This window comes from Sinohyriopsis cumingii, chromosome 17 (genome assembly GCF_028554795.1).
Source record: "Sinohyriopsis cumingii isolate HCF-2022 chromosome 17, ASM2855479v2, whole genome shotgun sequence".
NCBI lineage: Eukaryota > Metazoa > Mollusca > Bivalvia > Unionida > Unionidae > Sinohyriopsis > Sinohyriopsis cumingii.
Genome location: NC_142977.1, coordinates 64,899,121 through 64,926,858, shown reverse-complemented (window position 1 = coordinate 64,926,858; position 27,738 = coordinate 64,899,121). Strand labels below are relative to the sequence as shown.

The 27,738-nt window shown below is 34.2% G+C and overlaps 1 pseudogene across 1 annotated transcript; it reads left to right on the top strand.

The window, feature by feature from the left end:
- Positions 1–1,080: 1,080 nt before the first annotated feature.
- Positions 1,081–24,198, top strand: LOC149779122 (deoxycytidylate deaminase-like; annotated as a pseudogene). The gene is made up of 6 exons (XR_016415334.1): positions 1,081–1,096; positions 5,856–5,918; positions 14,935–15,032; positions 15,201–15,341; positions 18,446–18,659; positions 20,986–24,198. The product of XR_016415334.1 is annotated as a deoxycytidylate deaminase-like (transcript).
- Positions 24,199–27,738: the final 3,540 nt, after the last annotated feature.

Here is a 27,738-nt window from a genome sequence, read left to right as displayed (position 1 = left end):
TCCCACGATTTTTTTCCATGTTAAATTTCCATAGTCCCCAGATTGTCCCAGGGGGGTCTGTAATGCTAATTCCCATTGTCCCTAGGGTATCCCCATTCACTACTGATATACACTATGTTCTGAAGACTGGCTTATAATGTGCCCTAAACTTTGCTGATCAATGCCATTTCACATCTGTCACCGTTCGAGTCTCGGGTTCGGCCATTGTGAACATTTGAGAAAACTTGCCAGTAATTTCTCGTGGGTTGGTGATTCTTACCTAGGTTTTACCTGGTTCTTCCTTCCCCATTCATGCAGGCCGTCATGTATAGCATAATGTGCTGCAAGGAATGGCGTTAAAGCCTAAAAAGCAACAATAATTCTCTCATGCGTTTATATTTATCACTTTCAATAGCATAAGTGGAACTGTATGTCGATTTACTGCTTAATAAGCCAATGAGAATCCGGTACATTTATTGCACATTCTCTAAAGACAATGTTTTACCTCATATACTTTGCATCACTGCCGCTAAAAGCTCAAACAGGTAAGGGCATGTTTGTAAGTACATGGCATGTTGGTACGTAACAGGAAGATTCTATTTTAGAGAAATGTGAAGCATCTTGACACAAAATATTCTCAAAAGATTGATAGAGATGCTTATTACTAACTATTCAGGCAAATACCTAAAAAACATACTTAAACTGTAACTAAAAAGTTATAAGATGATAAATAAAACAGACAACCAGTAAAAATTAAGATCAATAAACCTTCCACCACTCTGTGTAATGATAGGCTTTGTCCATGTTCTAGCATATATTATTACTGCACTCATTATCTATATGTAATACTTTGCAGAGGCGACATGTCTTGGATATTTCAAATGTTCCAGCGATATAAAGTTTATGCGTCTTCTGGAAACGAAGGTAAATGAAACAACTTTCCTAGTAAATGTTGCAGATGGTAACTGTATTGTTTCGTGTATCGTTTCTGATATTTACAAAATATTTTAAACATTTACAATATTGTATTTTTAATCTATGAAGCAACAGGGTTTCCCAAAATCCCGGTAAAAGTACGCAAACTTTCCATTTTTTGGTTTAATGGAAATTCCGACAGGTGAGTCCTCGGTACGGAAATTTGCTTTTATTGTCGGCAAAATTCTACGTTATTTTTTTATTCGTTTCTACCGATTATGTAGTATACGAGCCTTCAGACAAAGGTCAAATGCTTTTAATGGGATTAGTTGAAGCCGCATAGGTTATATCATTCGCACACACTCCTGTTCGTTTGTGCCCACTTCCACCCCCGCCGATTTTAGAAACGAAAAGCACTACTGTCACACACAGGTGTCGCTGTCAACAACATGAATGATGCACCATCTGGTTTTTTTTTACTACGTCGTCTACTTTTAATTTCTCCGTGATCTTCATGAATAGCGTAAATACTACAGTTTTGAATCTTATCTTGTTTTTTTGGAAGAGTGTGACGAGCAAAATAGTGTCATGCAGATATTTCACACATTTACTGTGAAGTTACTTAATTTAGCGTTGGAACAATGCTAGAGATTTTGTGCTGTCAGATTGAGATTGCAAAAAAATCAATAATCCTGCCAAAATGAATCATCTCCTTAAATTTGTATCAGGTCTTAAAATTTGATCCTATAATCATAACAGATTTGTCATTTTTTTTTAATAGTACGAATGCTATCATTACGTAGAGAACCAAATACACAAAACCCTTATCTAATCTACATGAAATGCTGTTTGATCTTACTCTACAATACACAGTAATTGATAAATTGATAAACCTGTCACTCAGAGTACGTGGCCGACAAACCCACTATTAAAAAGGTCATGGAAAGTTTCTGTATTGAACCCCAGCCAACATCACATCATTGGCCTATCGTTTTTCCTGAAAGTGCCAAATAACACAATTTGTTTAAAACGGTCTCTTATAATATCAAATTGTAGAGCTCACACATAACAGATTAACGCTTTTTAACCTTAAATCAATTCAGACTATCAGATGTTCTCGAATTGTCGCTTGATTTTCAGAAATCTCTCTGTCTCTCCCCTCTTTATATATATATATATATATATATATATATATATATATATATATATATATATATATATATATATATGTGTGTGTGTGTGTGTGTGTGTGTGTGTGTGCTTCCTTCCATACACTTATTACATAGTCTGTACACGTTGCCTGTAGTGTGTGCAGTTTCATATGCTTGATATTTTATCTTGTTAACATATCATTTTATTTGATTCTGATTGGTCCAAATAAATCCATTCAATCATTGTGCAGTATTATATTTACTGATTGCTTGCGATGGTGGAAAAACTATTTTAACTCCGCCTTCTGGAATGTTGTGTTCTCAATGAACTTTTTACCAGTCATTATTTTAAATTCAGTTCACAAGAGGAATTGGAAAAAATGGTCTGGTCTGTCTGAATATGGCTACTTTACCATCGTGAGGCTTGTTATGTGATGTATAACATATCATAACATGAAATATGGCTAATACCACAAGACAACTATAACGACAACACCAATAACAAAAACAAGCGAATCCAAGGGTTTCGCTCATTTCATAGCGAATGTGTAAGTTGGGATTGGAGCGGGTGGTAAACCTGAAGCATGGAATCCACCCTATATAAAGGCGTGGTTTAAATGTTAACTTACAGTAGTAAAAATCGCGCCTCTGTTCACAGAAGTACGTGAACATAAACCAGTCTCCGAACTGACAGAAGTTTATCCAGCCACTACTTATCTACGCGATAAAAATGTGATGTAATCTCGACCCAAAATGAAATTTGTTTATATATTCTGTATTCTGCTGATCCAAGTCAAATACGGGATGTATCAGGTCATATATACATTACAGTAAATACTGGAATTTCTGCATCCAGGAAACCGTCTTTTAAGTGAATATTGCAACAGTGTAATGTTTAATTGTGAAATTTATATGTTAAACAATTTGGTTTCTCATCAACATGTATAAAATAAATCTGAAGTTATCTTTTAAAGGCCTGATCCTGAGAAAAGCTTTTTACTAACCATCTCCAAAAAAAGCATATTGTTTATTATGAATTATAAATTTTCTAAGTCTCATGTGGCGTATAGACTTTCGTTATAGGATTGCGTCTCTTCAAGAATTTCTTTTTTTTTTCCTTTGGTAATGATAGCGTTGTAACTTTGTATGATACTTTTCATATATTATCTGAGTTAGTTTCGGTTTCCTATGTTGCAAAATTATTTTGTCATTTTCTCAGCCTCTTCAATTCACCCGACTCTAGACCTAATCACATGACCCTTAAGCTTTGCCTGACGTAACTCTTTTAGCTTCATTTTGATTTTCACCTAACAAGTTTGTACTAATTATTTCATTGTCATCTTATAAATTATTATTCTATTTAATAAGATCTTTCTCTCTAGTCTTTCTTTGCCGTTTCGTGAAAGAAGAACCAGATACTGTTTAATCTCTAACGTCTATTAAAAGAACTTTAAAAACTAATTGGTCATTTATCTGAAATTGTATTTCATCATTTGGAATATCACTGATATGCATGCCAACCGATGGCCTTGGCGTTTTCTTATATATAGGTACGACAGTCAAATGCAAGGGACGCATATAGTGCTCTTATCCCATGAACAGAGATTCACTTGCAGTGACTATGTTCTAGTGATATTTGCCGTGAGTATTGCACATTGCAACGATAATGATAGGACTTGAGGAGTTATGTCCTCTTTCCCAGTTTTGACTTCGAAATAGAAGTATCTTTGACAAGAGGACTCTGTTTTTACCAGAATCCTCCCATCTATGGCGATGAAACTTGTGCTATATGGTATCCCTTAATGATAACTAAAAACAACATTTTCTCCTCGAAGAGCTAAAGAAAAAGCCATCTACTTGTAGAACAGACGCACTAAAGAGAACACTGTTTATGACTTTGTACCAGTCCATCCTGCTTCGTAAGTCTTTAATGTGGAAGGCATGAAGGGTGATAATCATCTTGAAACGAATTAAAATATGTTAACATTGAAGAAAGTGTTCAGACAGCTTCGTTTATTTCATGATACTGATCACTATTTTATTCGATTTGGGCATTTCAGCTTCCACCGCATTCCAGCCGATTCAAGTGTATGTCAACAGAGGTTAAAAACGTATTGATTTTCTAGTGTTAAAATCTGAACTTATTAGAAAAATACACCAGAGTAAGTGCAACATGATTTTAATTTTGTTAAAAATGTCGATATATGATTTTTTTAGCTTCTGTAAGGATGCTAAGCAGAGAAAGCGTCAAGGACGTAACAGATGGACACAGCTGTATCATTTCATTCACTGATTTATACGTTCTAACCTGAATGTTTCAAAGGGGTCGAACTCATTGTCAACTTTTTAGCATTTTTAACAAACGGAGTTTATTTAGAATCAAGGTCACCATATTTTCCCAAGCCAGTTTATGTTTTGAAGCAGCATATTTAGTTCACCGTCTTTTATCATCTCAATATTTCCGTAAATTTTGAAGTTACATCACATGCATCGTCCTTTTTAATTGTTCAATTTGTTTAGAATTATTATAACTAAAAATTCCAGGTAATGGACGCAAACTACACAGGTTTTACGGAAACAGCCTAATGTGTAAACCAGAAATGGACAACGAGCAGTCCGTTTGTTTGCTTACATCGGGAGATTCCGTTCCGTTGAAACGCAAATATTTCGACGGTGTTAGAAATTATAAATCAAGCTAAAATTATAAATCAATGAATGAAATCACTGAGTTCCACGTTTTGTGATTTTTTATATAACCATGATGCTTTTCATTTTCAAAACGGGCAGGGCGGTTACAGATAAACGAGAGCGTTTGCTAATACTATCTACCTATAGTCTTTCAATATTTGTGTTGTTTGTGCGAAGTCATACTGCCTAAATAACAGCATCGTGTAGTGTGTTCCAATGTTGATTGACATTGGAATGAGAGGCCAAATTTGCAGGAACTGCTAGGACACTTGGTAACACACATCGACGCTTTTCCACAAATTAAAGTCATTTTGAGTTAGGCGGACTTCACGTACCCTCATGTCGTTTTTTCCTATAAAGACGAATTCTCACACAAGCAAATTGATGTGTTTTCAAATTCCGATGACCTACATATCAGTGGGTTGAAATGCGATGGAAGCCGGTTATGCCGAAAAAGGTTAAAAGGATGATACGTATTTTGAACAAAGCGAGCTATCGGATACACTTTTTTAGTATTAATATATATTTATTCGTTTAGTAAAATAAATATACTTGAACATAATCCAATTTGTGGCATTGTGGGCTGAAATGTATGTCAACAGAAATTTAAAATGAAACTATTTGCTACTGTATGATTTTGATTCAGGTACTAAAATGGGTCAAGAAATTCGATGTTTATTCATCACGCACAGCTTTCAATAACATCACTACCAGCAACATTTAATCAGGTTGACCTCGTCCAAAAATGTTTTGCGTACTTTAATATTGATTTTCCCTTTGAGTTTTCAGCGCGTCTAAACAATAACCTTCTAAATGAAACTGGATGTATGATGATCTAAACAACGTAAATTGTTGCCATTTAAAAGTTGGTGCAATTAAATTCTAAAAATAATTATACCCATTACGGAATTAGTAGGTACTGAACGCCTACATGATTTGTATGACTCGTATTATATTACAAACACATTCAAATCTTAATCCCATGTTGTAAATTTAAACTATTGCATGCTCGTTGAATTTAAGCTTTGCGGGACGGGTTGCCGGGTAGCGAGAGTTTATTTATTTTTATTTTTTTGAGGGGCTTGACTGGATGATGGCTGTTATCTTTATCTTTTTTTTCAGACAGCAAAAGCAACTGCATAATAAACATTAACTGTTGTGGGCCTACGCTCCAAAAAACAGAAGGTAAGTGTTTAAGTAAGTGAATCGGTCTCCTGGTTACTCAACATTATTTAAAACCATGCAGTTCATGTGCAAAAGCTGGGACTGCAATAAACGGTATAAACTCTTATTCAAACGCGTGATTATCCATCATTTAATCTGGAGAAATCATAATCAGTCGTATGAAAGACGTCGTCTTTTATTAATTCTGGAACTTACACTAGACTTGTTTCAGCCTGCAATATTGCACTTATGTATGAGCTACTGCCCGATATAAGTAAGGCAACGGACTAGTGTACCTGATCTGGTTGTTTGCTATGAATGAAGTGCGCTGTATTTTTGCACCATTACCACTTAACCATAACAAGCGCGGACGTGTTTGTACGTTCATGGCAAGATGGCACATGCTAGGAAAATAACGTTTGGTAAATAACTTATACAGCATTCAGCACTATAAATTGATACATCAAAAGCTGTCGTTTTGGTTATTAATCATGGTGGTTTGTACTCAACCTGTTGTTCGAGTTATAAATCCTGGTAGTTTGCTCATGGTTTGTACTCAAACAGAAAGGCGTATTCGTTGGTTTTTGTTTATGTATCATCTATTTATTGTACTAAATATCCAGTTCACTCTAGAACACACCTACACACACCCACACACACCCACAGGCATTTGTCTAAAACTTGCGAAACGGGGACATACAATTTGTATCATCAACATTGGGACACATTTATCTTTCTTTAGGTTTGGAGGGTAAGATTAGTATTACTATGTTTTGGATATATCTGTCCTTGCAATCAATTTTGTCGTCGATTTCCAAACATCACTATATTTGAAGTGTTACCTACAGAACGGGGACATACAAATGTGCTTAAAGTAAAGGGATTTATACAATCAAATACAGGACATTCCAAACAATATATATATATATATATATATATATATATATATATATATATATATATATATATATATATATATATATATATATATATATATATATATAGTTTATTCTAAACAACTACGACAATCTAAATATTGAAGAAATCTCAACTCACGGACATATATACCATCCATATTAACGTACTAAACTGTAATGTATTATGAAGCTGTTTTTTTTTTAAATACTACGTTTAGTTTATGTATTTTGAAATATAGAGAGATTCACCACCAAACCATCCCCATACGCTAATGGCAAGGCAATCATCATTTAACATCACCATTTTCAAAAAACATTTTCTAGGACATACACTACTATCTCTGTCTCTGTCTGTCTATCTGTCTTGTTTGTCTCTCTGTCTGTCTTTCTCATTAAGAAACCTGAGATAAAAAAGAAATGTCTTTCTTTGATAATACATTAATTTTTACATTAGACAGTTTGAGTGATGTGCGAAACATCAAAAACCATTTTAATCTATTATTTACCTCCTAAAGTACATACATTTGAAAAAATAAAGAGGATGGAGATAACAATGAAAGTGCTATATTATTTACACATTCGCGTTCTATAGTCATTATTTTTTTATCAGAATCTCATTATCCCAACGACCATTTTTGTGATTTTTTTGAGTCTGATGTTTAAATTATGGTGCATCATTTTGACGGTCACAGTTATCTTCTTTCTAAAATTGAAAAGTACAACACATTTACAGGAAATTAGTTCGATTGAACACCAAGAGTCGTTCTAAATCCACCCTTCTGTAGTATAATATGCACACACAAATATTAACAAATTTCTGGCTCCATGGTGCTACAAATACTTTCGGTATATTTATCTGATCTTAATTCTATCGTACAATTCTGATGTCCGATTCGCTAAAATTTATTAATCTCTTTTTACTCCAATTCTTATTTTTTTTCCACAGCATTACGTATCGATTGAAAATAATTATTTACAAGCATAGCGTTTAAGCATTGCCTTAAAAAAATGCAAATGAATGAATACGAAACCGATCGCAAATGAAATAATATGACATCATTTAGTAAATGCTTTAGGAAAGAGTCCGATATACATAGTATACCTGTAAAGTGGGGATAGGGGCATGAATGTTGCACATGTGCATCATACACTTGGTAAAGAAAAACCGCCTTTCCAGGATTTGTATAACATACACTTTTCCAATTCTATTCCAAAGGTAGTCCACTTGACTCAAACAAATTACACTGTTTGAAGTTCTGTAATTATTACCATGTCAAGAGATTACACACGTCTGTTGATATAAACATGTTTCTCCATCAGTATTTTAATCGGAGACATGCGCATTTGAGGACAGAAAATCTGTACTTGTTAACAATTTTCATGAATTCAGATAGTATAACAGAAATTCATTGACACAGTTTACACTGGTAAAACTGAGTTTAATATATTACATAGGCATGCAAATTATTAATAGAAACAAAGAGATTCAACCTTTAAAGAAAAAATATCTTGATTTTGCCAACAACCTTTAGTTTCTGCATTACTTGTAAAGAATTATAAACAATATAGCTCGAAAGAAAAAATAAAAATGAATGAAACCGCGTAAAACAAGATGAATGTAAAAAATACTGGCTAAATAATTATAAAGAATGAGAAATCAAACAAAAACTAGAAATACAGACGGAAAATTGAAAAGTGGAATATTTCACAGCCTATCTTATCAATTATCAAACACTTTTTGTTATACTTTACGAATACTGTACTTCGTACATGATCAACAAATATACATTGATAAACACCCAATATATTTATGAGATATATTTTATGTTATGATTGTTATTACGTGTAAATATTTACAGAATCTTTTTTCTGCCCAGATCAAATTGCTATAAATGCGCTGAAATACATCTTTTAATCTGTATATTTCTCAATACGTGTTTAAGTTCACACATTTTGTTATCACTATTGTCTATTCACACAAACACACACACACACACACACATATCTATATATATAGTATGTACACGGTATCTATGATGTACCACAAGATGTATACATTTTTCTTCGAGTGGAAACTAGGCAAGTCTCGTTTTCTTTTAATGAAAAAGTTATACAACTATTGGTATATCATTGATATAGCGTTTATACTGAACATATATTTTATTTATATCACATGCAAAAAAGAGATATTTGCCCTTTGAACGGTGTTAAGATTTACTAAAGGAAGCTGTGTACTGACCGAGTGAATGAACTCCTCACATCCCCACAGCCAGTCCACTACAAAATTTAGTTCAATACCTTTTGTTGCTATTCACTATCACCTTTGCATATTGATAGGTTGATTGTCTTCTATTTAATTTCTATTTTCTTCACATTGATTAAAACCATATTTTACACACTCATGATTTAAACATGAAAAATGGTTTTAATGACAAAATAAGAGCACCAAAACACATGGTTTGGTGACCATTCACATGAAAACTTAGCCATTCACGCTCCGGCGCATGGAAATTAATGTGGAGTAGAAACTAGGCAAAATTATGAACCATCAAGAGGTAATAACAATATTTGTAAAATGTTTACAGTTGATCTACGTCATTAATCTGCTTTACTTACAGTACCACCGGCCATACACTGACACATTATCTCTCTCTCTGTTCGGTTTGACTTCAATACTTTCTCTCTCTCTCTCTCTCTCTCTCTCTCTCTCTCTCTCTCTCTCTCTCTCTCTCTCTCATCCTTTGATCGGTTTGACGTTACTTTTACCATCATTCATGGGATGACACAAACGAAAATCCTTTACGCCCGTCATTTCATAGATTTTAGCCCGTATCTTACTACGCTGGTCCAGACACAGAGAGAAAGAGGGACTTTTATACATTTTCATATGTAATTATTAAAAATAGATTTTTAGATCATTATGGTATGCTTAACAAAAAACAGCAAAAAAAAGATATAAAATATATCCATGTGTATGTTGCACTTAACAAAGAAATTTACCGCATAATGTCAACATGGTTCGCGACTTTGTATCATTGACACACAAATCTTCTGCTTTCTCCTACCCCTTCTTTCTCATGCAAAAGGAACAAAATAGGCAGAAATATGAAGTAAGAGAGAGAGAGAGAGAGAGAGAGAGAGAGAGAGAGCGCTTGAAACTGAACTTACACCGAGTAACTGCAATAGATTGGTTAATCGTAATGGTAAGTTTACCCTTTCTTTCGGATTTATCTACAGTGTTAATTAGATTACTGGTGCAAAGTTGGTTACGAGGCACACATACTGTAATCTATTGAACGCTTTATAGTTGTTGTTGTTTCTGAAACATATAATAATGTTCTAAAAATAGATTATTATTAAATAATTTTTTGTTTCGAAAGACCCCCTCCCGCTCTTTTCTCTCAATGCATTGGAATGACTGTCAAGCAGATTAATCGATCAATATATAAACATAGGTATTGCCATATTTATGTTAATGGCTGATTGTTCAGTGTTTAAAAACTAACACTGTCTTTGAAGTGTGCTCCTTCCTTCATTTAAAGCATCTTTAATGTTTAAATTATAAGTGAGTCTTATATTGATTTAATCAACATTGAATAAAAAAGAAGCTAAAACAGTGTGTGTGTGTGTGTGTGTGTGTGGCATATTGATAACTGCATTGTATCCTACTGTTCATCGAGCGTAATCAAACTTTACAATTTACTAAAGACTATTCAAACGTAGTCCGTTATTTGCATTCCATCATTTCAAAGAAAACTAATATAATACTATTGTACGCAAACACATTACATGGAACATTCTACTTAAATACGCTTGAAATCAAGTTCAAAGCAAAATTTTACTCTATTAGCTAATAGAGGTCCAATTTTGTCTGAATATACCCAATTGTATTGCAGTAATTTATAAATCTTAACCTTCTCATTTGACATAATAACATTGCAGAGCTTTTACTATTTTCGCCTCCCAGAAGTGTCAATGGTATAATTCAAGTCACGTACATTCTCCTTAACTGTGTGGGGACCATACTATCTAGCCTAAAGATGATTTTGAGGTACGGGCAAGAGAACTAGAATGTTATCACCAGGATGAAAAGTTAGTTTCTTTGTTGTTTTGTTAATACCTTAATTTCACAAAAGAAACCGAGAAACAAACAAACGTGGGTTTGAGTTTGAGTATTGGTTGGGTTGGGCTAGTTTGTTTTGTGATTGGCTTCGTCTTGGCACAATGAAACGTACTAGCTTTCCGAACACAGCAACGATGTCTAAATATGTTTATTGCACAATTGCTAATTATATGGAATGCCCGTCGTGCGAGTCCTTCTACATGGACAGGAGCGGGAGATACGAAACATTCGTTCAAAGATCGCTATAGTAAAAGCAAAGAAATAGTTTGGGATTGGCACCAACTGGCTGTATCAAATATGGAAAACAACGAATGAATAAACCAACAACAAAAACAACAACTATCTCAAAAACAAAAATTGGACAAGCAGTTTGTGCTGCAAGCATGGCACAGATAAAGATCTGGCCGAGGTAGAGAAGGCAGACTCGTTGAAAGATGGTTTTGTTGCACTGATAAATTATGTGGCGGCATAACAACAAGTAGAAGGCAAGCCAGATCCATTCGTTTTGTTGCAATGATAAAGTGTGTTGTGGAAATTAAACAAGTAGAAAAACTTTTGGCCAGGATGGAAGAGTATGTGGCAGTAAAACATATCGTGGAGAAAATGTAAGGCCCCAAAGAGGATCTTTTGGCCAAGCCGGAGAAGTATGTTGAAAATCAACAAATTGAATCGAGGCTGATTCGTTGGAGGATCGTGTGACCAATATGGAAACTCCCGTATAGCTTCTTGTGTATGTGGATTCCCCAGTGTAAAAGGTGGTGGAGGAAGATCGACTGTACGCGGCAGGAAAATCTTAGTAGACAATTCATAACCTTGCAAACAAGCCCAATCTGCTACGAGATGGAATTATACGAGCTTGGGTGCCACAGACAATTTCGTTACTGGAAAGAATGCTGGCGGTTATTTGTGGTGTAGTAGGACCCCGCAACGGAAGATACGACCACACTTTGTTACCGGTTGGCTATCGGAAGGTACATGGACTGGTCTGCGAACTGTGCCACAAATCGAAGAAAGCGAAAAGTGGAATATTGATATTTAGAGTTTTTGTCTACTCTATCGACCCGACCTGCTTTGCTGTAGAGTTCTTTTGCAGATCCATCCACAGCTAATATAACAATACATTTGTTGTCCAGAATGTATATATGGCTCAATTCATGCTGCCCAACCAAAACAAAACCAGTTGTGTGGACAAGCACAAGTTCGACCTTACTTTGAGTATCTCCTACCACCTCGTTTTCCCAAATAAACATACTTGGTTCCACTACAAAACGACAAAAGCGGATGCGTTGCTAGGAAACTCTGTGTGTACGGATAGTGTAGAGGAACTTCTCCTACTGATGCGTACACGTTCGCCACATGGATGTTATTTCGTTGGTGTATTTGACCTGCTTGTTTCTAATGACTTCTTTGTTTAACAAGAAAAGTGATTGGCACCAATTCATATCGTTTTGTCTGCGGAATTTGGTTTGACCATTGTGTACTTGTTTGGAAACTCGTCTGTTACCCTGCTTCTCAAACACATCGTAATCACATGGTTGTGTGATGAAATGCATTACAGACTGCTGAAGAAATTCTTGCAAATATCCGCGAACGATTTCACGCGTGCTTGTCTTTGCCAGATCTCGAGCGATACAAAACAGAGACTGTTTGCAATCCCACTGCATGATGTGTTTGTCCAGTACCTGCAGTTTCGTATCTTTCGAGCAGGCACATGTGTTTTCATTCGCAAAATCCAAAATATTTCCGATGGAGAAATGCTGATCCCTCGGACTGGTAGGCATGCAGGAGACCAAATTAATATTCTCCTTTGTTCCCTTTGTATAGCAGCCAAGCGGAGCTATATCCACTCCCTCTAATTCGACCTGTATATCGAACAGACTATAGGACATCACCAAAGCTTAATATCGGAACGTCAGGCCATCTGTCGTCTATGTCTACAGGTGGTGATATGTGCACTCCATCAATACGACCAGTTTTAGTTTTGTTAAGTACATGAGGATTTGAAAATAGGATGCTCTGTTAACTGAAAAACCTAAGTATGCATGCATTGTCGCTAATTTGCGGCCTATGTTGTACAGCTGAAATTTCAAGTGGATCAATTTGTACAGCATCATTTGGCTATCGTGTCTTTTATTCGATGATGGCCAGACATTATATTAGATAGTAAACCCTATTTTTTAATATAACGGGTTGCTTTTTGTAATGATTACACCGGCACACTATGATCAGGTCGTCTACAATTTACAGTATCAAGGTATAATGACTTTTCGTCAGTCATTAATAACAGTCTCTGCTGACTTTCAGTGAATTTGCTCACATAAATGTTAACTCTTATGAGGAGAAATATTCAGCTTCAAAATTGTATGAGACTTACAGGTATGAAGATATTAAAGTGCTACGGAGAAAACACTGCTCTCCTGTGACAGTAAATTTGCCGCACATCCGATATCACTGCAAAAATGTTCTTGAAAATCTTTAATGCTGTTCATTATCCAATCTGCCATAGCATAGATATAATTTCTTTTTAACAAGAAATGTCTCAGCAGCTAAGATGTTGTACCTATTCTAAAATGACAAATCTAATCATGTTTAAAATCACTCAGCTTATGTTGATAGCGAATTCATTATGACGTTTACACTGGTGATACAGGTCTTACCTTTCCATAATTGTTCCGGGCACCAAGTGGCCGAGTGGTCTAAAGCGCTCTTCGTTTTGGATCATTGCTATCTCATCTATGTCTGCGTGGCTTCGAGTCTCAGATTCGGCCAATGTGGGTATGTGAAAAAGCTTCTCGTAGGCTGGTGATTTTTTCTGCAGTTTTCTCGGGTTCTTCCTCCCGTATTAATGCTAGCCGCCATGTCTAGCGTATCGTGCGCTGAAAATGGTGTTAAACCTAACAACAACAACAACAACAACAGCAGCAACAACGTAATTGGTGATGTTGGAATGTAATGGTAGATACATAAATAAGTGCATGATGTCATAATGACAAAACTACGAACAGAGATGAATCCTAACTAATAACATTGCAAGAGGGTAGGTGATCTGTCAGTTAGGACGTTTCCTCGAGCTTTCAGTAGCTGACAACGTTAAAGTTTACCATTTTTATGGAACTCGTAAACATATATATTTCATCAGAGATAAAAGAACAATTAGCATGTGCTCTTCAGACAGATCAAACAAAGTCATCTTGGATCACATAATTATGATTCCGCGAAATACTGTTGGCATATCAACACACTTCAGTCCACTGGTACGTGTGTACATTTGAAACTAATGGCACATCAACACATTTAGTGTTATATCTTATATTGATACTGGAACTTAATTAAAACTTTATTCGTTAGGACTGGTAATATATATTTTTTGCACCGTTTGGGATTTGCTTCGCATTTCTGTAAGTTCTATTAAAATATACACTTTGTATTCTAATGAAAATAATTAAGAGTTTAATTTTGCAAAACCTATTGGTTTTCACTCTTTTATATCAGTTTACGGTCATAGAGTTGCTCTCTCTCTCTCTCTCTCTCGCTCTCTCTCTCTCTCTCTCTCTCTCTCTATATATATATATATAGAACATCCTATGATTTTGCATTAAGATATTGTTATTAACCTTGGAGACTGAATCATGATTTATGTCAGTTAGCATTTTTTTAACCATAAGTAAGGAAAAACTGTTGGGACAGAGATTTATTTGAAAAGTGCTTCTGGGGTCAACTAACGTGGCTGCGGTTAATAGACTTCTGTTTTAAATAATAAATCCGAGAACTGGAAGACGTATATTGCAAGTTCTCCTCCTGTTGGAAGAAAAGAAAGCTAGAAAAAGAATCTTAAAATAAAATAAAAAATAATATCGCAAATGTCGTTAATGAGGGATAAATACATTTTATTTGCAAAATATGTCTGAATACTTACGAATAAGAGATGAATCGCCTACAGTTATTATTCTCTGATATTAATCGATATTTCCGTAAATCGTCTTTTGACCTTGAATAGCTGAAGTGACGAAGCGTGCACAAGTTATTGCCTGGGATCAATACTTCATGGGTGTAGCTCTCATCTCAGCACAAAGGAGCAAGGATCCCAAAACAAAGGTCAGTAATTCGAATACTTATTTCACCCTGTCGCAACTGACATTTCGAAATGCTTGTTTTTTGCAACTATGTGGTAGCTTTACAATCATCGGTAAGATGATATGACTCCACGACTTCTGGATATGATTTGAGTTGTTTCAATATGATAAAACAATTTCCTCTCGTTAGGTTGGAGCATGCATCGTAAATCCTAGGAAACGCATTGTCGGAATAGGATATAACGGAATGCCAGATAGGGGCATAGTGAATAATGATGAAAGGTTGCCATGGAAGAATGGTACTGAGGCTGATAAAACAAACACTTGTATGGTGAGTCTCTCTCTCTCTCTCTCCAAACTAGCCTTTCCTATTCATGATCCTTTTCCCATCGGGACATTTGATTTTTAAACTTTAGTCTAGGCCACTGGTCTTCAAAATATCTGATATATTATAAATTTGAACCACTTGTGTTCAAGAATAGTTGCTATGCCAATTAGATCATGAGCTACTGACATTAAAATCTTCACTAGAAAACGTGGTTATTTACCTTTGAAATAGTTGCTATAATCATAAAAATACATTGGCCCCCTTAGGCCTGTGGTCATCAGTCTTTATGAGGCAAATTTCGGCTATCAAAACAAATGTTATAAAAACAGAACAAACTCATGCAAATGCCGGAAAAGATGGTATAACAACATGCATTCTGGTCCGCTGGTCGTCAAGTTAAATGCTATAACATCAAGAGATAATGGGCCTCAAAATAACTGATATAACAAGATAAAACTTTGATTTAGTAATACAAAAACTATTTTGAAGACAATATAACACACGCACACAAATGCGTAAGCACAAAAACGTACACAAATTTATAATGTATCATTCTGAGTCTAATTTCAAACTCTATCTATTAAATTATTAAGACAAAAGAGTACACCATATTTTAAGTCACTATTCTGTTGTGTTCAATTCTTATCAAAAGAAGAAATCCTAAATGTTAATATTAATGGCCTCTTCTCCGACGTGTTCATTTCTATTTTGCACATTTTTCTAGATTAACTATTCTTACGTCTAACGTCTCGCACCTATAAAGGTACCTTGAAATGTGTATCACACACACTGTTTCACCACACTGTCATGAAATTCCCGTGGACCATCAAATTGATAGTCTAATTTAGGCGTTCTATGCCTTTGCTTAGTTATTCATTGCTATCAGAAATAGACACAAATCCGTCGTACGTTTTCTTCGTAAATTGCCTGAGATTCATCATACACATAATGCGTACAACTTTGCTGCAGGACCATTTTATGCAATGCAATCCAATAAATTCGAAATTAACTAAATTCGGGATATGCCCTGCTTTCTTATTTTAAATTTTACGATGTTTGGATGGCCCTGGATTTGTGGCTCCGTTGTGAAATCAGGTAGGCAGTGGCTCTTCATTTAAAAGCAAATATTGTGTCAAGCGCTAACCATGGTTATTGTTGTTATGACTAATTTGATGATCACTAGCTCAGGTTGTTATTGTTATACAGTCAAATTAGACGATCAGTGACCCAACTCTATATCATAAAAACGTGACGAACACTAGTCCAGATGTCCTAAAAGTTTAGTTATTATAACAACTATTCTGAAGGTTAATGACCCTTTGCTTTTAGTAAACATTTGAAGGCCAATAGCTATAGGTTAAGCTGCTTTTCAATTATGTTATGTAGCAGTGACTTTGGTGAAAGGTAAAACGTCTTACATCCCGAACTCGCCAGAGTTTGATTAACTTGGCCCTCATATCTGCATACAAAATCTCATGCAAAATATTATACAATCTCTGAAATATATTTAGTTCACAGGTAATTCAGTGTTGTAGCCTTTATTCCTTAATAATACCATTATCACAATCTCTCTCAGATATAACCTTCTTTTTGGAGACCGCACATTCCTTAAACGCGTAACAATCTGCACGAAGATCTGTACATTCGATTCCTTCTGTTGTTTCGGAAACATTCTAACCTTCCAAGACCTTTTCCGATGTATAATTTAGGATTGCCATTCGCATTGTGTGACTCATGAAGTCTTGGTTAATAGGAAATATATACAAAAATGATCACCTGTTTGTGTGGCGATCTGGGGCTCTGAGCAAATTTTATTTCCATTTCCACTCTCACCTTAGTAAATTATTTGTTTTATTATGACTTTTTCTTGTTGGAAAACTATTTATTAAACTAAGTTCGATATGAATCAGCATAGGATCTCATTCTAAGAAAACCCCTCTACGGATATCGAAAGAAGTCTAAATTAAGGTATGTTACTCTCTAATTAATAATATTCACTGTTTGAGGTGAAGTTCCCTGTTTTATGTCCTCTTACTTTTTTCGCTGAGGAAGAGCATCGCGTTGTGGAGTTGGTGAGTTTGCTGCTGTTAACTTTCCATGTGTGGAGATAGAAAACGTTTATACTCATGGTATAGATCGGGTATAATAAATACTTGGTCACATTTTATTAAGCCATCAATGGTTTCCTTAGATAGAAAATTCTCTGTTGTAGTAGTAGATGAATTCCAGTTTGACAACAGATGTTGGCACTTCTTATTTCTAATTAGGGATATAAAAGGTCATGTAGTATCGAGCTAGAAAAATACGATCAACTGGCAATAAAGCTTCGTCACTGAGCCGAGGTAAATATTGGTCAGTTTACACATCAAATGTTTACCATTACAATAGAAAATTCAGTTGGTTTGACTCAGCTCGAGAGAAGAGAGCAGACAACATCAAATTGTGAAATACTGTTCTGCTGGTTGATATGGTTCTAGCATGAAGCTAAACTAGAGTCCCGAGTCCAGGGTATTTATGCAACAAGATTGCAGGAAGATAGTCGATTTTTATTAACGAGTGTAAACATTATTAGCTTGTATTAGACAAGCATTAACTGTCTAGTCATATTGAATGCTGGTTAATAATACATAGTTTCTTCTTTGTTGAAAATCACTTTTATTATTTACGATTACAAATATTAATTTTTCCCACATTCTCTCTTGGAAATGGACAGTAATAATGAAATAATAAAAAATGATTTCCAAGATTTAGAAATCTAGGTCTGTCAGGGTCGCTGAATTCGGAAACAACAAATCGAGGTCAACTCTAGTTGGCCATCTTTATAAAACATTTTAGATATCATTAGCCATAGCAAATAAAAAGCCAAACCCTCAAATGATAGCAATAGTTATCATGTGAAGCCAGTTTTATAAGCCATGAAACAAAGATAACTAGTGATATTCACACTATTTTGTACTTCGGGCCTTGCTCTGAATGTATGACCCCCATATTCCCCTTGTATAACCACTTATGTGACCACTATATCTATATGCTTTAAATTAGACACAATTCACGTTAGACAAAACAACATATTCGTTTTAAGATGATTCGGGCTTCTCTTTCTTTAGTTTGTCATGCAGAAATGAATGCCATCCTGAATAAGATGAGTGCCGATATCCAAGATTGTACGATGTACACTACGTTGTACCCATGCAACGAGTGCTCAAAATTGATGATCCAATCTGGAATCAGAAAGGTTGTCTACCTTGAGAACAAAGATTTTGGCGAACAGGCATACGATGCGTCGAGACGTTTGTTGCAGATGGCCAATATTAAGACTAGGTATGATACAATTGTTCTAGTCGGCATTTTGACCGCGCTTTGTTTAAATCAGAAGTCAAAATAGTGCAAGCAAATATTGTCTATTGAAGCCATACTATCAAAACACGGTCATTTTATACCAACTCGTAAAGTAATTAATTACGGAAGTTAAAGTTAAATTCTTACGGTGACTAGAACTAGATTTGTGTAAGAACGTCCTCAGCAGTACTTTCTAAATAGTTAAAAGAAGAGGAGTGATTGATAATCATACAATTTTTTAAAAAATATTTCAATTTGATCAGTTTACAGCAATGGAAACAAAATTGTGTACAGTTTGTTATTATTTACCTTTGAAACTGTCCATACAAGACCAAAACTACCAGTGTATTGGCAATTTCGCTGCATATATACAAATTTTCCTTAAACCATTTGTATTGGCAGCCACATAATATACTATTCTGTGTCCATTGGAGGGGTAGGTTTGAGTCCAAACTGAGAGTTTTATTAGTATCTTCCATCCACCCTAGACTAAAACAAGGTTAATAGAAAATATGTCCCCAATTAAAAGTAAAAATAAAAGGAACATAATTTATAATATAAATTGTTTTCTACTACATAATGTTTCTTCAAACATCTTCATGCATATCTGAGAAATCAAATCAATTACTGAAAAGAAAAGATTTAAAAATTTATACTGTTATATATATCTTCCAAGAGAAAAGATAATTTAAAAGAAAATGTTTAGAATGGGACGAAAATTTTCCTAAGTACATTTTTTCTTACGCCATTATATGTAACAACAATATTTATTATTATTATTATTATTATTAAAATTATTATAAATATTATTATTATTATTATTATTATTATTATTATTATTATTATTATTTTCATTATCATTAAGTCATTATTTAGTTTTGAAGAAATGCACGTATCTCTATTAATATAATTATTTTTGTATAAGATGTAGCGGATCGAAAAACGCTTTTAACTTCATATTTCAGGTTCATATTACTTTGGTAAAAGACCTCTGCAAATTCAGCATCTCACTCTTTCCTGAGCGCATGCGTTATATAAAATTTGTCACGAACTTCTGTTATGATATGTGATCGAAGTTTCAAGCAACTTCAATAGCTTATACCTATGACAAAATTACTGCATTTGCTTTTTACGCTTGAATTATAAACCAACGCGATATCGATATTAAATGAGATGACACCTTGCAATCGATTTGTCTTACAAACAGTATCATGATTTGTTGCCATGTTTAGCCTGCCAAAATCATGTGATTCATATGAGCTAAGTGCGCATCAAAGGATTGATTTCATTGGTCAAATTGGTGTTTGTTAGTGGTACTGTGGATAGGTCATTTACTACTCTTGACTTCCTCATTCATTTCAGTCCTATGAATTCTCACACCTGAATTTTCAGCCAAAATAAAATGCACAGTTTCATCCTGACATAACTTTGACGATTCTATGCAGTGATTTAGTTTTGTTTTTAAGGCATGTGATCAAATATGCACTCAAAATCATTACTCTTAAAGAAAGTTTATGTCATAGTCATTAGGTTAATTTACCACGTATGGTAGGGACTATACCATTCTGATGTAAAAATGCATAAATATAAAAGTATAGTATCTATCACTTTTTCTTCAAATACAATGCATTTTGTGATGTCTAAGGCATGCCGAAATTCGAACAATGTATCAATAATGGATCAGGTAACACGTATATTCATAAGTAGAATTATGTTCTTTTTTTAAAAAAAAAACGAAAATACATACTGAACTGTTACCAATACCACGATCTTTGATTCTGATAGAAATCCTGTACAAATTGATTTTATACATACTTTGTGAATTATTGCTGTTTCCACGAAGTAGACATATTAAACAGCGTGATCATCATTTTCGTACAATACATTTAACGGAAAACGAAACTTTTGTTATAATTAATAGTATTTTGTGTCGAGTACTTTTATCAGACATAAAGAATGAAGAGGAAAGAAAATAAAGCAAGGAATAAGACCACGGGTGCTTTGAAATGCATTTAAATATCAATATGCAGAGTGCTGTCAAAACAGACTTTTAGAATTTTTTAATTTTTGTTAATAAAAAGTACGAGTTGTTTGTCATCTTGATTGTTTATGAGACCATAGGATGCTCCATGAAAAGTCTAATGATTGTGCCCCCACCCCCCTTGGCATTTAAAGTTTAGAAGTTTCAGTAAATGTGTCACAATTTGCATCTTTTTGTGTTTCTTTATTATGGTACTGCTTATTACAAACCTAATTTTCATAATATGATTGTCATGAATACTTTCTAATAACGTATTTTATTTTTCAGAGAGTACCAGCCAAAGGGTAATTTGGAGAGCCTTTTTCAAGGACTTGGAAAAAAGCTGTAAATGTACTTATTTGGTCAATAACTAGAAAAATGTCACATAATTTTGTATCAACACAGATTGTCAAGATATCATTAAAGTTTAACGGAAACCTATTAGACGTTTTGAATGGATAGCAAATTCAACTTGTTACTTATAAGTTTTAGTAATATTAGTTTAAAGAGAAATGCATGTTATTGTAATCATGCAAGCACTTGTAAAGCTGTAAATGAATTTATTTTGGTCAATAAATAGACAGAATACAAATCAATAAATAGACAGAATACAAATCAATAAATAGACAGAATGCAAATGTGAAGGGATTTTTATCAAACGTAATGACATTAACGTTTAGTGAAAATCGATTAGAAGATTAGAAAGGAAATTCAGTGTGTTACTAGTGCTTCTGTAGATATATTAGTTTAAACAGAAATGTATCTTACTGTAATCATATCTATACTTGTAGCGCATTGCTGAAGTTAAATCTTGTATATTAAAGATTTGTCAATTTTCAATCATTCTTTCTGATTATCATCAGCCATATCAAGAGATTTATTTTCGTTCAGTAAGGTTTTGAACATTATCTTTATTCTAAAGCCAAATTTAGGACGTAGTTTAATTTTAGAATGACCTCGGTCAACTTTGATTTTATAATTTTAGATGATCCATCTTATCGGGCTAAGATTCCATTTTTAACGAGTAAACAAACTTTTCTTGTCCCTTGGGAGGTTTTAAAAATTTTCGTAAATCATAAATCATATAACATATTTACGGGTGTCATTGCTGTCCTGAGCGTGTTATGGTGCATATAAATATTTCTATTATTTGTGAAAAGAAGCTAAAAACTGATGCTGAAGTCTCCGACATTAAAAACTGTAATGCTGATTCTTTTGAAGTTAGCACGAAACCAGCATGGGATCGGATTTCGAAGAGCAGGTGTTTGTTCATGTTTAATTGAGAAGGGGAGTGGGTATTATATTACATATATTTGATTTAATTTATATTTGATTTAATTTGTGTTTGATTTGATCTGATTGTTTGTGGGTTTGGAAACACATATTCTTTACAAGTCAATGTAAGTTAATTTTGTTTACTAGGTATTTTATATTTTCCAGAAAATTCACCTTGACCTGAGTTTTTCCTTACATACCTAATAATAGAAACACTTGTTTCTATTTTTGACTTAGTTCCTAGCCTTGATTGAGAGTCAAGTAAACAACTATTTCTCGGAGTAAAATGATTGGTTTCCGTCAAAGACACACGGGAACTATGTGACTTTGACATGTAAACATGACCACGTCATCCTCTAATTCGCAATTAGGCATTTCCTAAATTGCAAAATACTTAATATTAATAGTGTTACTTAGAGAGATCTGAGGGTCCGTAGGGTTTAACTCTTTATGTCAAGTTGTTTTTATTTCTGTTGTGACCAGTACTGAAGTGATATAGATTTTGATTTCTTGAGTTATATGTTAATTTTTTCTTTAGAATATTTGGATTCTAGAAGATTAATTAGTTTCTCTGGAAATATTATTGTATTCATACGGAACACTTGAACAAGAACTTTTTTGAAACATTTCATTGGATTTCTAAGACCGGAGGATGAATTATTATGTTTGTACAAGGAACTGTTGAGTTCAACACGGTACAGACTACCGCATGCGTATTCGCCTTCCATTTTGGATTCTTTGTTGGCAATCTAGCTTGAAATTATTAGAACATTTCAATATTAGGACTTCAAACATTTTATGCGTGGTTTAGTCTTTTATTATTGTATGATTTGATTCGGGAAACCGTAAGTTCTCATATTATTTCATTTTTACAGCATTTTTCCAGTGAAAAAATTTTTGGTTATATTTTTCAAAGGTTGTTGTTTTCAATCTTTCTTGTGTTACTGTTTATTCGAGCCTAAACACGTGACATAAGAATTATGAAAAGGTTTCCATTTTTTATTGAAACAAAAAAGTTTTTGTTCTTGCGCAGCTGGTGTAACCTGCAAGATTTCATCTATTGTATAAATATAGTCACCATGTAGTTATTGTAAAGTTAGAGATTACACAAAAAAGGATTTGTCAAACTGCTATGTTTGCTCAAAGAAAGCAATAACAGACTGGAACATCACTGGCTTCAGTTTCACTAATGGCCTTTAGAAATAAACAGGATATATCTGGATCTTTTTCCTGTCTTGTTGTAATTGATTAATGTACATTTCTATCCTTTCAACTGTGACTTGCCCGTGCACCAGAGGCAAGACCAAGCTATCAATGGCGTATTTGTATGTAGCGCTGAATTGACGTCGACGCTAGCTTATAATAGTTCAGCTCAGGTTCTGAAATATAAATGTAAATTTCGTGAAACTTGGCTTGTACGTACATTTTGTGCAGGCATGAAACTACTCAACACTAGGTATAACATATGATTGTGAGTTTCGTTCAGGCGCATGGGTGGTTACTGTTGAGGATGAGGCGGGGGCGGCACTTAGTACCACGTGGTAATTTCCGTGATTCGATTGGCTGACTACATAAATATAGTTTAGAACAGCATACATTTCTCCTGACCTACGTAATGCTTATTTAACTAAGAGAACTATATATGTTCTAGAGACACAATTGTCAAGCGCCCACGTCATATAAACTCACATTATGTTATGTAATGTATTAACTGTGTCGTGGACATTTTTCTTAAGAACTATCCTTGTTAAGAGGAGTAAATGCCTTTGCCTTGAACGTTAGCATTACGCCCACAAAGCAACACGTTCCTTGGGCGAATCAAGTGGCAGGCATATATATTTATTGCTTGCCATCAAAGGCTTACATATTTACTTCTTATTGCTATTACTGCCCTCCATCTTTTCATTTCTCCTCTCATAACAACAATATCGAAGAACACAATTTAATAATATCTTATATTAGGTACATTATGCTAATGCCATATATTGATGTATAATACCGTAACATACATATATAAAGTGATACCTAAAAGGATGTTTGAAAATATAAACAAATCTATAATAAAGATACAGTGCAAGTAAAATGTTAAAGGTGCTTGTTGAAAATATTTTCATAATGCAATTTGTATTTATTTCAAAGCAAAGTTATTTATTGCAATGTCTATTATAGAAATTAACGGATTAAGTCTCGATTCATGCATATTTTATAATAAAATCTTGACCTGTCTCCATGATTTTCCAGTAATATATGTCTTTAATCGTAGTTAATTCGTACGTTCCACGAACAAGCCAATTTAGAACATTAGTTGTACTTACTCGAAACTATTCCCTTCTTCGCTTGTCTTTTAAAGCTATTGTATCTGTTTCATCATTTGATTATTTCAGTAATACTATCGTTCCCTTGTGACTGTGGGTAATTCCTAGATGCAATGTGTGACATCATCGCCATATTTACTCATAAATGCTATGGGCACTGATATTACACATAAACGGTGACAAATTACTCATTTGAAAATTGAGGTAGAAGGTGCATTTGAAAACAATATAACGGGATTAATTGTTCTCGAAACTTTATCGAAAACATTTTAATACAATTACATACATGCAATAGGATTTTATTATGCAGTTGAATTATGACGCAATCTGCAGAGTATATAAGAAACTGATATCTTTCCTAACTGGAACCGATTAAAGCATGGAATTTCAACAAAAACGTAAACTACAGTTAAATGCGACACAGACAAAGTCTCTGTTAGGTAGTCGAACAGTCCAGACGATCAGATGAATATTCATACGTGACTACACATATATGACATTCACTGATTTTAGCTCTATGTTAAGATGAATATCTTAGTAAGTTTGCTATACATCAAGAGTGCACTAGTTTATTTCTCTAACACTTTCATTAGCTTTACTAAATTCGTATGGTCTTGGCCACACAAAAGCTATGAATAATCGTGTCATTTACTTAAATCAAATATTTGTTTTTGCTGCCTCATAATTGTAAAAAATATATTGTATCCTTCCCATTCAAAATTACATGCGTTGTTTTATTCTTTCTCTTGGTCTTTGAAATCTTTTCAGCTTTGTAAATTTTATCATGTACAGTTGCCATACAGTTATATATCTCGCTTCTTTTTCGGACATCAAAGTGAAACAATGGGAATTATTGGCACCACATAAGGTAGTATTCAATGGAGACAATCACTTAACTTTTCGGCAACTGCCCACTTTAAAACTAGAAACTTTAATTTCACAAAACTGATAACTTCCGTAGCCTTTTCCACTGGTCTAAGTGTTTAAGAGTCATACGCGATATCCACTTGATCATTAAGTTGATCTTGTGACAAAATGATCCAAATTCTTTAAAAGTGCATCCGTCTACATAATAAACGAAGTCAGGATATACGTATATTAATGCACAACTGAAACACTATTTGAAACTTGTTAAAACGATTTTTAGAACCGTAAAGCCACCTTGTCCTGAAAAGAAAATATATCCTAATAACTTTTGGGTAATCTTTTCTTTCCTGGTTTAATCAGCAACGCATGTAAAGATAAGCAAAATAGGCGATTCAGTAGACACATCTCCGGTAATAAACAAAAATACCAAACGAAAGACCCGGGTACCGTCTCATTTTGTGGCTGTTGCCAATTTCTGACTGTTTTAATTCTGTCTGGATCTGTAGTTATGCAATCTTTACACAAAACATATCCTAGAAACACTTATTATGTCTCGAAGTGGTGGCACTAGCTTTGTCTGATCTTGAAATCAAGCTCTTTAAATCGAGTCATTAAATATACCAGCCCCAATCGATGCAAATTATACAAAATGTCATGCAAATAGATTAAAAGAATACCAATATTAGCATCGCTTCAGTAAACAGGCATTAACCATTGAAATGTTGCTGGACTCTTTGCAAGGGCCATTGACATGAGTACCTTCATGTGTTCATTTACACTTTGTGCAACATATGGACAAGAATATGCCATCGTAAAAACATTTTCTCGGTATTACAGCGATATTAGTATAACTCCCATGGCATAACCTGGAATCTACATGGAGTTTATGTATTGATTGTTTCTCGCTGTTATCTGATTTAACCTAGAACGATCTGCATTTTGATATAGAGCTAAAAATATCAAATATAAACATATCTTAAAGGTCAGTGGTTTTCTTTTACTTATTCGCCGATCGCAAACTTTATGACTCGCGATACTATAGCACATACATCCCAACCATCTACTTATATAACAATGATTTAGATATAAATCAAAATATGTATATAAAAACATCCTGCTTATAAGGACCTTTCAGACTGTTTCCAGAGTAGTCCATGTAGACTTGATTGATTATATCTCTTTAGCAGATCTATATTTTGATGCTTAAATTCGACCTCACTTGAAGAAATCAGTATAATATGATTTAGACACAAAATCAGTGTTACATCTCCACTTCATATATTAACTGTCCGCCTGAGAACGTATATATATATATAATTAGAAAGATTATATTCGTTAGATGGTATGAGTTAGTAATCTTCGCATGTACCATCAGGTTTTAATATCACTTATATACTTAAGACCTCTGACAACAGCGATTGCCAATTTATAAGACTTCGAATGTTTCGTTGTCTCCAAATGGTCAATGTGGCGTGCCAAATGTATGAAATATTTAACATGAATACATTATTTGAGTATGCAACATGACTTCTGTATATTACTTAATTGTAACATGAATTGAATATTAATGACCCTATTTCCACCTAAATAACTATTTGCATTATAAATGTCAATTATTGAATAGAAATTGTGAATTTATTACATATCGTTGCCTTCCTTTTCCTTTCTGTTCTGAAGAGAAATAATGAAAGATTCTACTGTCAAGGTCTATAGGGAACCAGTGTTCAACTCACCCAACTTTTGAACAGGCCAGTCCACTTGCTTGGATGTTCATGTTGCCGATCTGATGAGGTATTTGAAGCTACAGTTGTCTTGAACTCATATGTCTTGTGACATTTTAGTTAAACCTTTCTTTAAGGTTTTATTGCAGTTTCTTTTCCTCAACACTGATCGAGCTTCTTGACCTACCAATAGAAGAACCAATATGTCTGCATTGCAATGGGAATTATGTGTCGATTTCACTACTTTGCCTAACAGGTTTCTTTTCAGCAAAAAGAAAACCCAACAACGTCACTTGGTATTTCTATTCCCTATACAGATCATCGGTCTCGTTAATGTATTGAGAGTGATTGCAATCGACTTGTTTGGCCAGTTCCGTTTTTCTCGAGGGGATAAAAAATGGTATGAAGTGTCTTTCCTTCCCTCTTAGAGCTCGGACGATATTTTGGTTTCAACTGTTCTGAGGTGTATTGTCACGACAGGAAGGAGAGATCGTCAGTCCTCAACCGAAATATTTGTCTTCATTAATTCAACTAGATTTTAAAACTTTTGACATGCAATAAGTCAATCTATGATTTGCTTGTTTCACATCATAAATTAATTTAGCTGATAAGTTCTGAACTCTGAAGATTTGTCACTCCAATATCAGTAAAAACCGATGATATTCCTTCAGTTGAAGCTTGACTGAATGGGACAGGTACAACTAAATCAAGTGCATGTTTAACCTGGCTATCTATTTCAATATAGTGGTACTCCTATACCTTTTTAGAACCCAGGAGCACTAATATTTTAATTTAACTCATTAATTTTCTTCTTAACCTTGTAGGGACGTAATATCTAAGCTGAAAAAAAACTTCTGAAGATT